The sequence below is a fragment of the Homarus americanus genome, unplaced genomic scaffold, assembly GCF_018991925.1.
Source record: "Homarus americanus isolate GMGI-L3 unplaced genomic scaffold, GMGI_Hamer_2.0 scaffold11794, whole genome shotgun sequence".
NCBI lineage: Eukaryota > Metazoa > Arthropoda > Malacostraca > Decapoda > Nephropidae > Homarus > Homarus americanus.
The window spans coordinates 8,055-17,500 of record NW_024739301.1 but is presented as its reverse complement, the minus strand read 5'-3'; the positions used below and the strand labels follow the sequence as shown (position 1 = coordinate 17,500).

The 9,446-nt window shown below is 46.4% G+C and overlaps 1 long non-coding RNA gene across 1 annotated transcript in view; it reads left to right on the top strand.

The window, feature by feature from the left end:
• LOC121874463 overlaps positions 1 to 2,893 on the top strand; it is a 114,311-nt gene extending 111,418 nt beyond the window's left edge. The window contains exon 3 of the long non-coding RNA XR_006090429.1: positions 2,845 to 2,893. This is a non-coding gene — a long non-coding RNA (uncharacterized LOC121874463). The remainder of the gene's footprint in view (positions 1 to 2,844) is intronic.
• Positions 2,894 to 9,446: the final 6,553 nt, after the last annotated feature.

Genomic DNA, 9,446 nt, shown 5'->3' with positions numbered 1-9,446 from the left:
AGGAGTGAAGGCATGTGTATGAGTGACTTGACATGTCTTCTCTCATCCTCCTCCTCATCCTACTCCTCCCCCTCACCTCCTCCCCCTCACCTCCTCCCCCTCACCTCCTCCCCCTCACCTCCTCCCCCTCACCTCCTCCCCCTCACCTGTGCACCACTCCACCCTCGGATCATCAGGCTTACTAATTTTTTTACCATTTTTTTTCCTCACTGTGTTTCTAAATTGTGGTGATTATAACACACTGGCTGGCCCTAAGCATCTCAGTCTCATTCGACTGACTCAAGAAAGATGAGACAATGAGAGGCAATAGAACTGGTCGGGGAAGTGGTGGTTATGAGTTTAAATGATGCACCTAACTTGATTTTAGTATCTATGTGTGGGTGGGTGGGGGTGGGTGGGGTGGGGTGGGGTGGGGTGGGTGGGGTGGGGGGGTGTGTGGGTGGGGGTGGCTGTTAGGTGGGTGTGTCTGTGTCCCACGTATTTATCGTCTTAAAACATTTCTCACCACAGCACCAAAATACAACGATCAATCTGTACTAAAAGTCATATAAATATAGACGAAAATACATGAAAAATATACCTAACCTAACCTAACCCTAAACCTAACCTAACCAAATAATCTTCCTCAACATCCAAACACCAATGAGCGTTATTCTTTATCATTTATCAATTCTTCATTATTTTATTTTTTTTAGTTATTTATATTGTTTATGATATTTTCGTGGTGGTATCGTCCTCGTCTGTATTAATTTAAACTTTTATCTATTGAGGGAAAAAAAGAAAAATTATGAACATAGTGTAATTGAGGAAACAGATGGCGAGGCAGAGGAAAAAGTTGATTTGGGTGAGATCCTTTGACGTGGGTGGTAAGGTGTGTGTATAAACTGGACCTACCTATGAGAGGGTGGTAGTGGTGGTGGTAGTACTGTAGTAGTGGTGGTAGTACTGTAGTAGTGGTGGTAATGGTGGTGGTGGTGGTAGTAGTGGTAATGGTGGTGGTAGTGGTGGTAGTAGTAGTGGTGGTAATGGTGGTGGTAGTAGTGGTAATGCTGGTGGTAGTGGTGGTAGTAGTGGTGGTGTGGTGGTGGTGGTAGTAGTGTTAATGGTGGTGGTAGTAGTGGTAATGCTGGTGGTAGTGGTGGTAGTAGTAGTGGTGGTAATGGTGGTGGGTAGTAATGGTGGGTGGTGTGGGTGGTAGTAGTGGTGGGTAATGGGTGGTGGTAGTAGTGGCAATGCTGGTGTGTGGTGGGTAGGGGTGTGGTGGTGGTAGTAGTGTTAATGGTGGTGTAGTAGGTAAGCAGGCAGGTGGTGTGTGTGTGTGTGGTAGTGTTAATGTGTTGGTAGGCAGTGAAAAGTGGTGGCAGGTAGTAGGTATGCTGGTGTGTGGTGGTAGTGGTGGGGGTGTGGTGTGGTGGTAGTAGTGGTAATGCTGGTGGTAGTGGTGGTAGTAGTGGGGGTGTGGTGGTGGTGGTAGTAGTGGTAATGGTGGTGGGGGTTGGTAGTAATATTAGTCTGTAGTAATGATGTTGAGACACAAATATGATGATGATGGTACTAACACAGTTATTTGTCATGAAGAACACACTGTTACATACAGGAATATACTGTAACATTACATACACCTATTACATATTAGTTACAGGTATAGACTATAACATAAATAAAGTAACATATTATATAAGGCCACGAAGTATACTGGAGCACTGTGATATATTAGGATTATACCTGGTCATTAAGGAACATCCGGAGTATACCTGTTCAATCACACAATACCAGGTGGTGTGTTGCTTGACCGGAAATAATAATTGAATTCGGAACACTTGAAGATTAGACCACCAGCTTATTTCATCATAAAGATTAACCAACCTAACCTAACCTAACTTAACCTAGCCTAGCCTAACCTAACCTAACCTAACCTAACCCGACCTCCCCAGGTAACGTTAGGGTGTTTAATCATCAGGTGAAATAAACTAGGGTGTCTAATCTTCAGGTAATCCAAATAATCATAGGGCAGACTACTTGACCCTTAACATGGTTATTTTAATACTATCCTCCCCCACCCACCCATCCTACCTCACCCCACCCCAGCCCCACCCCACCCCACCCCAGCCCCACCCCAACCCCACCCCACCCCAACCCCAGAAAAAAAATAAAATAAAAAATAAAACCGTAGGTGAAATCTTGACTACGGTGAAAAATAACAAAGCGATCTAATTTTTTTTTTCCGGGGTCCACATTCTTGCCCAGGGAGTACCCACCTTCTCCTCCAGAACGGATCACTTGTTCACAGACAATTGAAACTTGTTTATTTACGTGTGTGTGTGTGGTCTTGGCAGTGCAGAGATCCGCATTCGCCACCACTGTCAGGAGAGAGGAAGGGAGGGAAGAAGGAGGAGGAGGGAAGGAGGAGGAGGAGGGAAGGAGGAGAAGGGAAGGAGGAGGAGGGAAGGAGGAGAAGGGAAGAAGAAGGAGGGTGAAGGAGGGAAAAAATAGAAATGGGAACCGGTTTAAAGGTGAAGTAAAAAAAAAAAAAAGAAAAGCGTTGATTGTTTGGGTGGAGAGAAGCATTTGTCTCTCTCTGTCTTTCTCTCTCTTTGTCTCTTTTACTCTATTTCCAGTCTGTGTGTCTCCTTGTTTGGGCGGTGAGAAGCATCTCTCTCTCTCTCTCTCTCTCTCTGACATATTACCTATACCTGAATTAATGACTAGTATCTGGGTGACTGAATCTACCTGGCCAAAAGGTGTTCTATAGATGACCTGTTTCGTGTACAAGGGATGAAATAAAAAAAATAATCCGTGTGTTAATTAGTTCTTGAGTGACTTAATCTTTTTTATTTATTTCAGGTTGTTGGAGATAAACGTCCTGAGAATTACTTATTACCTCCACCTGTAAGTGTTAAACCCATATTGTTTTTGGTTTATTTTTTGTTTTGTGTTTTTGTTTTTGTTTCCAGAATACAATATACAAAAGTAGTCAAGGGTGGTAGGTGGGTGGGTGGGTGGGTGGGTGGGTGGGTGGTTGGTTGGAGGTTAGATGTGACGTGATGGAGCCAAGAGGTGTAGCCAAGAGGTGTAGCCAATGCCTTTGTTGTGTTGGTTGGGCGAGAGAGTGATCTGGAGTGATACGTGTTTTGTCGTTTATATACAGTATAATTATCTGTTTATGGTTACGTCTATTGTTACTACTGGTTGTATTGGGTCACTACCTGCTCCTACCTCTTTCTTTACCTCCCTCCTTGCACTTGAACGCCCTCCCCCTCTCTTTCTCTGCCTCCTTCCTCCCTCCTTCCCTCCCTCCCTCCTTCCCTCCCTCCTTCCCTCCTTCCCTGCCCTTACACTCCTCCACCCCCCCCCTTCTCTGTCTACCTGCCTGCTCCCATATATTACAAACAGGTTTAACACACGGTAATTTTGGTGTTGTCTTCATGCCAGTGGTATTACCTGCCTCCTGTGTTAAAGCAATTTGTCGTCTTTACCTGAGCACATACATGTATTGTACCTGCGTGTGTATATATACCAAGATTCAGTAGTGATGTTTTTTTTTATATATCTTCTTAATATTAACACTTCCATATACAGATACACAGTACACCCTCATTTGAAGTTTACTATACTCTCGTGTGTGTGTGTGTGTGTGTGTGTGTGTGTGTGTGTGCAATGAGTAGTTCAACAAATGGCTACTCCTTCCCATCACAAGCACATGCCCACACATACTCATACACCCACCCACCTCCACCTCCACAACATACACACACACACACACACACACACACACACACACACACACACACACACACACACACTGTCTTTACCCTCGTGTCCTCCTGTGTAAATAACTACCAGCCCATTTACAAGCGACAGCGTTAGTTAGTTGGTCCAGAATGACATGTGTATAAATGATGAACCAAACAATTATCAGTCAATAGGTGAACATAGTTAAGTCAACAGGGAGATGACCAAACGTGGCCTGGGCTGGTGGAGGCTGTGTCTTGGTGCGGTCATTAGCGGTGTTTACACAAGACCCAAAACAAAGCATCAGTGCCCAGTGTCACGCCGGCCCGCCTACCTCCTCCTCCTCTTGAGTGTGTTGAACGACTGAACTTCGTCTATCCTCCTCCCTCCTTATATATAGGTCTCTCTCTCTCTGGTCTCTCACACAACATTCTCTTAGTATCTCTCTGTACTGATGTCATTGTGGGATAGATTGGATAGACATTAACGTGACTATGTGAAGTGTGAAGGAATGAAATAAGTTGCATAGTTTATCTCTATGTGGGAAGGACGAGAGGGAGAGAGGAGAGGCCCAGAGGCTGACGAACAGGTTCAGTGTGAGTCATTAGTGTGGCCACATCATATACTGTACTGTACTGTGTGTCCGGGGTATTTTTGGTTCCTATTATTAGCGAAATTGAAAGATGGTAGATGGCTAAATGTTCCTTGAGGCTGTGAGAGAGAGAGAGAGAGAGAGAGAGAGAGAGAGAGAGAGAGTCTAGTAGTGTACTGGCCATGTTACCCGCCTAGACAACAGGAGACTACCAAGCCAGGGACTCGACAGCCATAAACAGAATTGTGAAGGTAACGCGGAAGGACACCGGAACAGGTACAGGGATACTCTTAAGATAAAGTTTAAAAAGCACCTGACCGCCACTCACACCTGACCACCACTCACACCTGACCTCCTCTCACACCTGGGAGATGATCACTCCTCACCGTCACGCTGAGAGAGGCACCCCGTGAGCCGGTGTTAAATTTCGAATTACCTCGACTACACGCTGAGGCGAACCAGCACCAGCGTCGGAAACATGGTACTGTTGCCTCTCCCGCACTAGTTGTACCCCACCACAGGTATATAACACCTGAGGACGCCCCTGCTGGTCCCACATCGGCCTTGTGAGCCATCTAAGAGCTCAACAACGAAGGCGACACCACCAGAACTCATCATTCTGCCATCACTGTATGATCGCCATTCTTGATTCCGAGTAACAGCAAGTAGACGCAGTAGTAGTGTGTGTGTGTGTGTGTTTGTGTGTGTGTGCGTGTTTGTGTGTGTTTGTGTGTGTGTGTGCGTGTGTGTGTTTGTGTGTGTGTGTGCGTGTGTGTGTGTGTGATTAGGATACAGCCAGCCTGACTGCCATCCTTTCCCCACCTTAACCTAAAAAAGAAAAAAGAAAAAAAGTGACACAGTATCCCCCACGACCCACATACTCACTCTATTGAACATGACTGTACCTAAGGACTGTGACTCACTCTGATAAGCTTAACTGGAAGATCCCATAGTGAAGTTTTCCCATAGCAGGAAGACTTGAAAGTGACTGGAGCATGAGTAGAAGACAAAGTAAGTGACTGGGGAATGGCAAGAAAACAATGAGAGTGACTGGAGCATGACAGGAATACTTTAAACTCTTTGAAAGTGACTGGAGCATGACTAGAAGACAATGAGAGTGACTGGAGCATGACAAGAAGACTATGGAAGTGACTGGAGCATTACAAGAAGACTATGAAAGTGACTGGAGCGTGACAAGAAGACTGCGAGAGTGACTGGAGCATGACAGGAAAACATTAAGCTCTATTAAAGTGACTGGAGCATGACAAAAGGACAATGAGAGTGACTGGAGCATGACAAGAAGACTATGAGCGTGACTGGAGCATGACACAGACAACACCTTTACGGATTATGACATGAGGTGAGAGAGAGAGAGACAGGAAGATGAAGTGGAAGTCCTCACCTGTGTTGGGGAGCCTATCATAACGTGACAGGTAAGATGATGACGTTAATGAGTGGGTAGTAATGTAACGTTACTAAGTGGCTGCTGTTCCGTGGTGAGAGAGAGAGAGAAAAACCAAGACTATAGATTATTGATGACGGTGTGTGTGTGTGTGTGTGTGTGTGTGTGTGTGTGTGTGTGTGTCCCTCATCATAAGGTGGAAGTGACCCCTCCACCCCCATCACAAAGTTGCTTAAATAAATAAATAAATAGTTGGCACCGTCAGATGGGTGATTAAGTGCAACAAGACTCGTCCAACCGCGAACCTCTCTTTAGAAAGCATCAACATAAAACTTCCTTAAATTGTAAAGACTGGAGGAAGGTGTGGAGGGGGGTGGGGTGGGGGTTGAGGGAAAGAGGAGAGAGGAGGGGGTTGAAGATGTAAATACTCTTCTCACGCTTCAATGCCTCTCATTTCTCTACCTCTCTCCCCCTCCTCCTCCTCCCAAAATGATCTGAGGAAATAATTCTTCATGGTAATTATCAACAGATCTCATTTGCAGCTCTACAATACTGGTGGCCTCAGTTTACTCCTCTCTTGGCCGCATCTCGCTGTTCTTTTGTTTCTTGGAGTCATGCCGCCATTGTTCCTGCGCACGGATCCGAAGGCGGCGAACAGCAGGGGGGGAGTTATGCGTCAGGAGACCACTCAACACCCCCTTCAGGAAGACGGAGAGAGAGAGAGAGGGGGTGGGAGAGGGTAGGAGAGAGAGAGTTAGAGAGAGAGAGAGAGAGAGAGAGAGAGATTTGGGATGGTGTTGATGAATGGGAGAGAGAGAGAGAGAGAGCCACACGATGCGCCCTTTAATATCCTGTCTTATTTACACCAGGTTTCCGTGATGGCCAGCGGGGTGTGGCTAGCAATTTGTTTGTGTTTATCATACAAAGTGGAACGCTAATTACGTCCGTTCCCCTCAACCAAAATAAAAGACGAACTGAAAACAAAACCAAAAAAAAAAGATGTTGAGTCTATTGTTGAGATGACGAGGCAAGTGTCATCTCTCGCACGTCGTCCTCGAAACTGATGTGTGCTAGCGGTGGAGTCGAGGACGAGGCTTAAGGTCTGGATATGTCTCGTGTGTTTACTTCGTTGGTGTTGAGGAGAGAGAGTCTGAGTCTTTCCTCTGGGTGAGGTCCTTGACTCGACTGCAGAGCCTCCGTCAACAGCTGCGGTAGGGGGGGAGGGACCTGGGGGGGTGCTGACGTCATGGTGATCACTGACTGGGACACACCGGGGGACGTGACCTGGGGGGGGGGGTGTTGTCACTGGCTCTCCAACACTTAGTGAGGTCTGTCTGTGTGTGTGTCGTGAACTAATGGCACCGTCAGCACTGGGTTGTAATAACTCGCTGTTACCAAAATAACATCATCGCCCTGCCGTCACTTACAGGACAGTGGCGATAACAGACTTTTGGCGTGACTCAACCTCGTAACGGTGGTAATGAGTGACCAGGTGTAGGAAGTTGATATCACAGGTAGGGTGATATTATGAAGTGTGTGGATAATTAGTACAGGAAGTTTCAGGTGTGGAGGAGGTCTGTCTTCGGAGGAGCATAACGCACGCACCGACTATTAGACAAAACCGGTCCTTGTGTTTGGACTTTCAGTGATCGTGTGTCAGTGCCTTCTGGCGTTTATGAGACGCCGCTCCTCAAAATTCATGCCAGAAGTTTGTGAAAAGAAAATAGAGAGTTGAGGGGACGGTGGGTCGAGGCCCTCTGAGACAGCCCAGTAAAACACTTAATGATGATGATGATGATGTGTATTATTTGAAGTGTGTTCCTCCCCAACATGTGTTGCACTCCACTTAGTGTACGTAGTGAATTATTATTATATAGGTACACTATATTGGTTGCCCCTCGTGTACGAGGATGGCCGGCCCAAGGGCCACCTAGGCGTGAATTTGTTTAAGGTGTAGAAGCTGTCGCCAACACAACAACCACACCCTAAGTTAACGAGCTGCATGACTCAGTGTCAAGGAATAGTCCGAGAAGACCGGACAACTCGACAACTGCACTGGCTAACCATTACCCCGGAACACGATCAGAAAATCGATTAACATCCAGGTCCCCAATTACTGCCGGGTAGACAGAGGCAAATGGCGTAAAGAAACTTGGTCATCGTTGTTTAACCACAGATAAAATATGCCTTCAAGAACATCTCTTGCAGGTAGATCATTGACCTCTTACACATTTATATGATAAACGCCCTATACACTACTACTACCCCAGTCCTTTGTCTTCTATATCCATTCGGATCAAAAACATAATTTGACTCTTATGATGGTAAACGACGTCTTAAAGTAAATAGAGCAAATTCTACGATTTACGAATTACCTACCGCAATTTCAATAAGATTTAGCAATATAAACGAAAATTTATCCATATTTGGCAAAAAGTCAGTTCATTTTTAAAGTTTATCGGCGATTATCTCAATTTAGCACACACACACACACACACACACACACACACACACTTGTGTGTTTATTGGTTCATGTCTGTGTTGTGCGTCACTGTACCTGAGTCACTGTCATTGACGGGCCATTTACCTGTGCCTGTGTTGGGTCATCCACACTTTTCTGCTCAGTGTTTGACAGCGGATGGGATGAACGTTTTCGATGTCAGCTTAATGAAAAACAGGTGTATTATTACCTGTAAGTCTTCACCCACTTGATCTTTGACCTTATTCCTGGTACTTGCCGGGTCACTGGTCCTGCCGCCTGGCTTTAGTACAAGTGCGGCAGTACACTGATGACGAAAACACACACACACACACCTCGACTACAATACCGTCATCACCATCTAGGAGCGAGGTTGAGAACTAGGTTGAGGACTAACTAAAATAAACCTGTGTTTTATTGTCGTCTCTCACTATACTGTTTATAGTGTCACTTACGTCATTTGTTTTACTCTTACCATTGTGTGAGTTGCCTTTGTTTATATACTGTACACGTGAGGCAAGAACGAAGCCTTCACTGTGCCCAGGCTGAGGCACCTCCGGGAAGGTCCTCCCATACTGCTCTACCTGTAATTTAAGCGTAAAATTGTATTTGTACTTATTTTACGGAATGGAGTTTATGATTCTGATAGATGGCTGCAGGAGACCGGGAGAGGTAATACTAGGGTGCAGCCCTGTAGGTAATTACCTGGGGTACCGGGAACACGTCCAGTGACACAGCTCTCCGCCATGACGAGTGAATATCTCCTGCAGCAGCACCACCAGGACCCGACTTGCTGCCGCTGCTGGTTTAACATTAAGTATTGTATGTGTTATGATTAACTGATATTACTTACTGCCTCTACCTACCACCTGCCTCTCTCTCTCCCACCTACTACCTCTCTCTCTCTCCCACCTACTGCCTCTCTCTCTCTCCCACCTACTGCCTCCTGCACCTACCCGGCCTCTCCCACCCACTGCCTCTCTCCCACCCCCTCTCCCACCCACTGCCCTCTCTCCCACCCACTGCCTCTCCCACCCACCACCTCTCTCCCACCCACTGCCTCTCTCCCACCCACCACTCTCCCACCACTACCTCTCCCACCAACTCTCTCTCCCACCTCCCACACTACCTCTCTCTCTCCCACCTACTACCTCTCTCTCCCACCTACTACCTCTCTCTCTCTCCCACCTACTACCTCTCTCTCTCCCACCTACTACCTCTCTCTCTCCCACCTACTACCT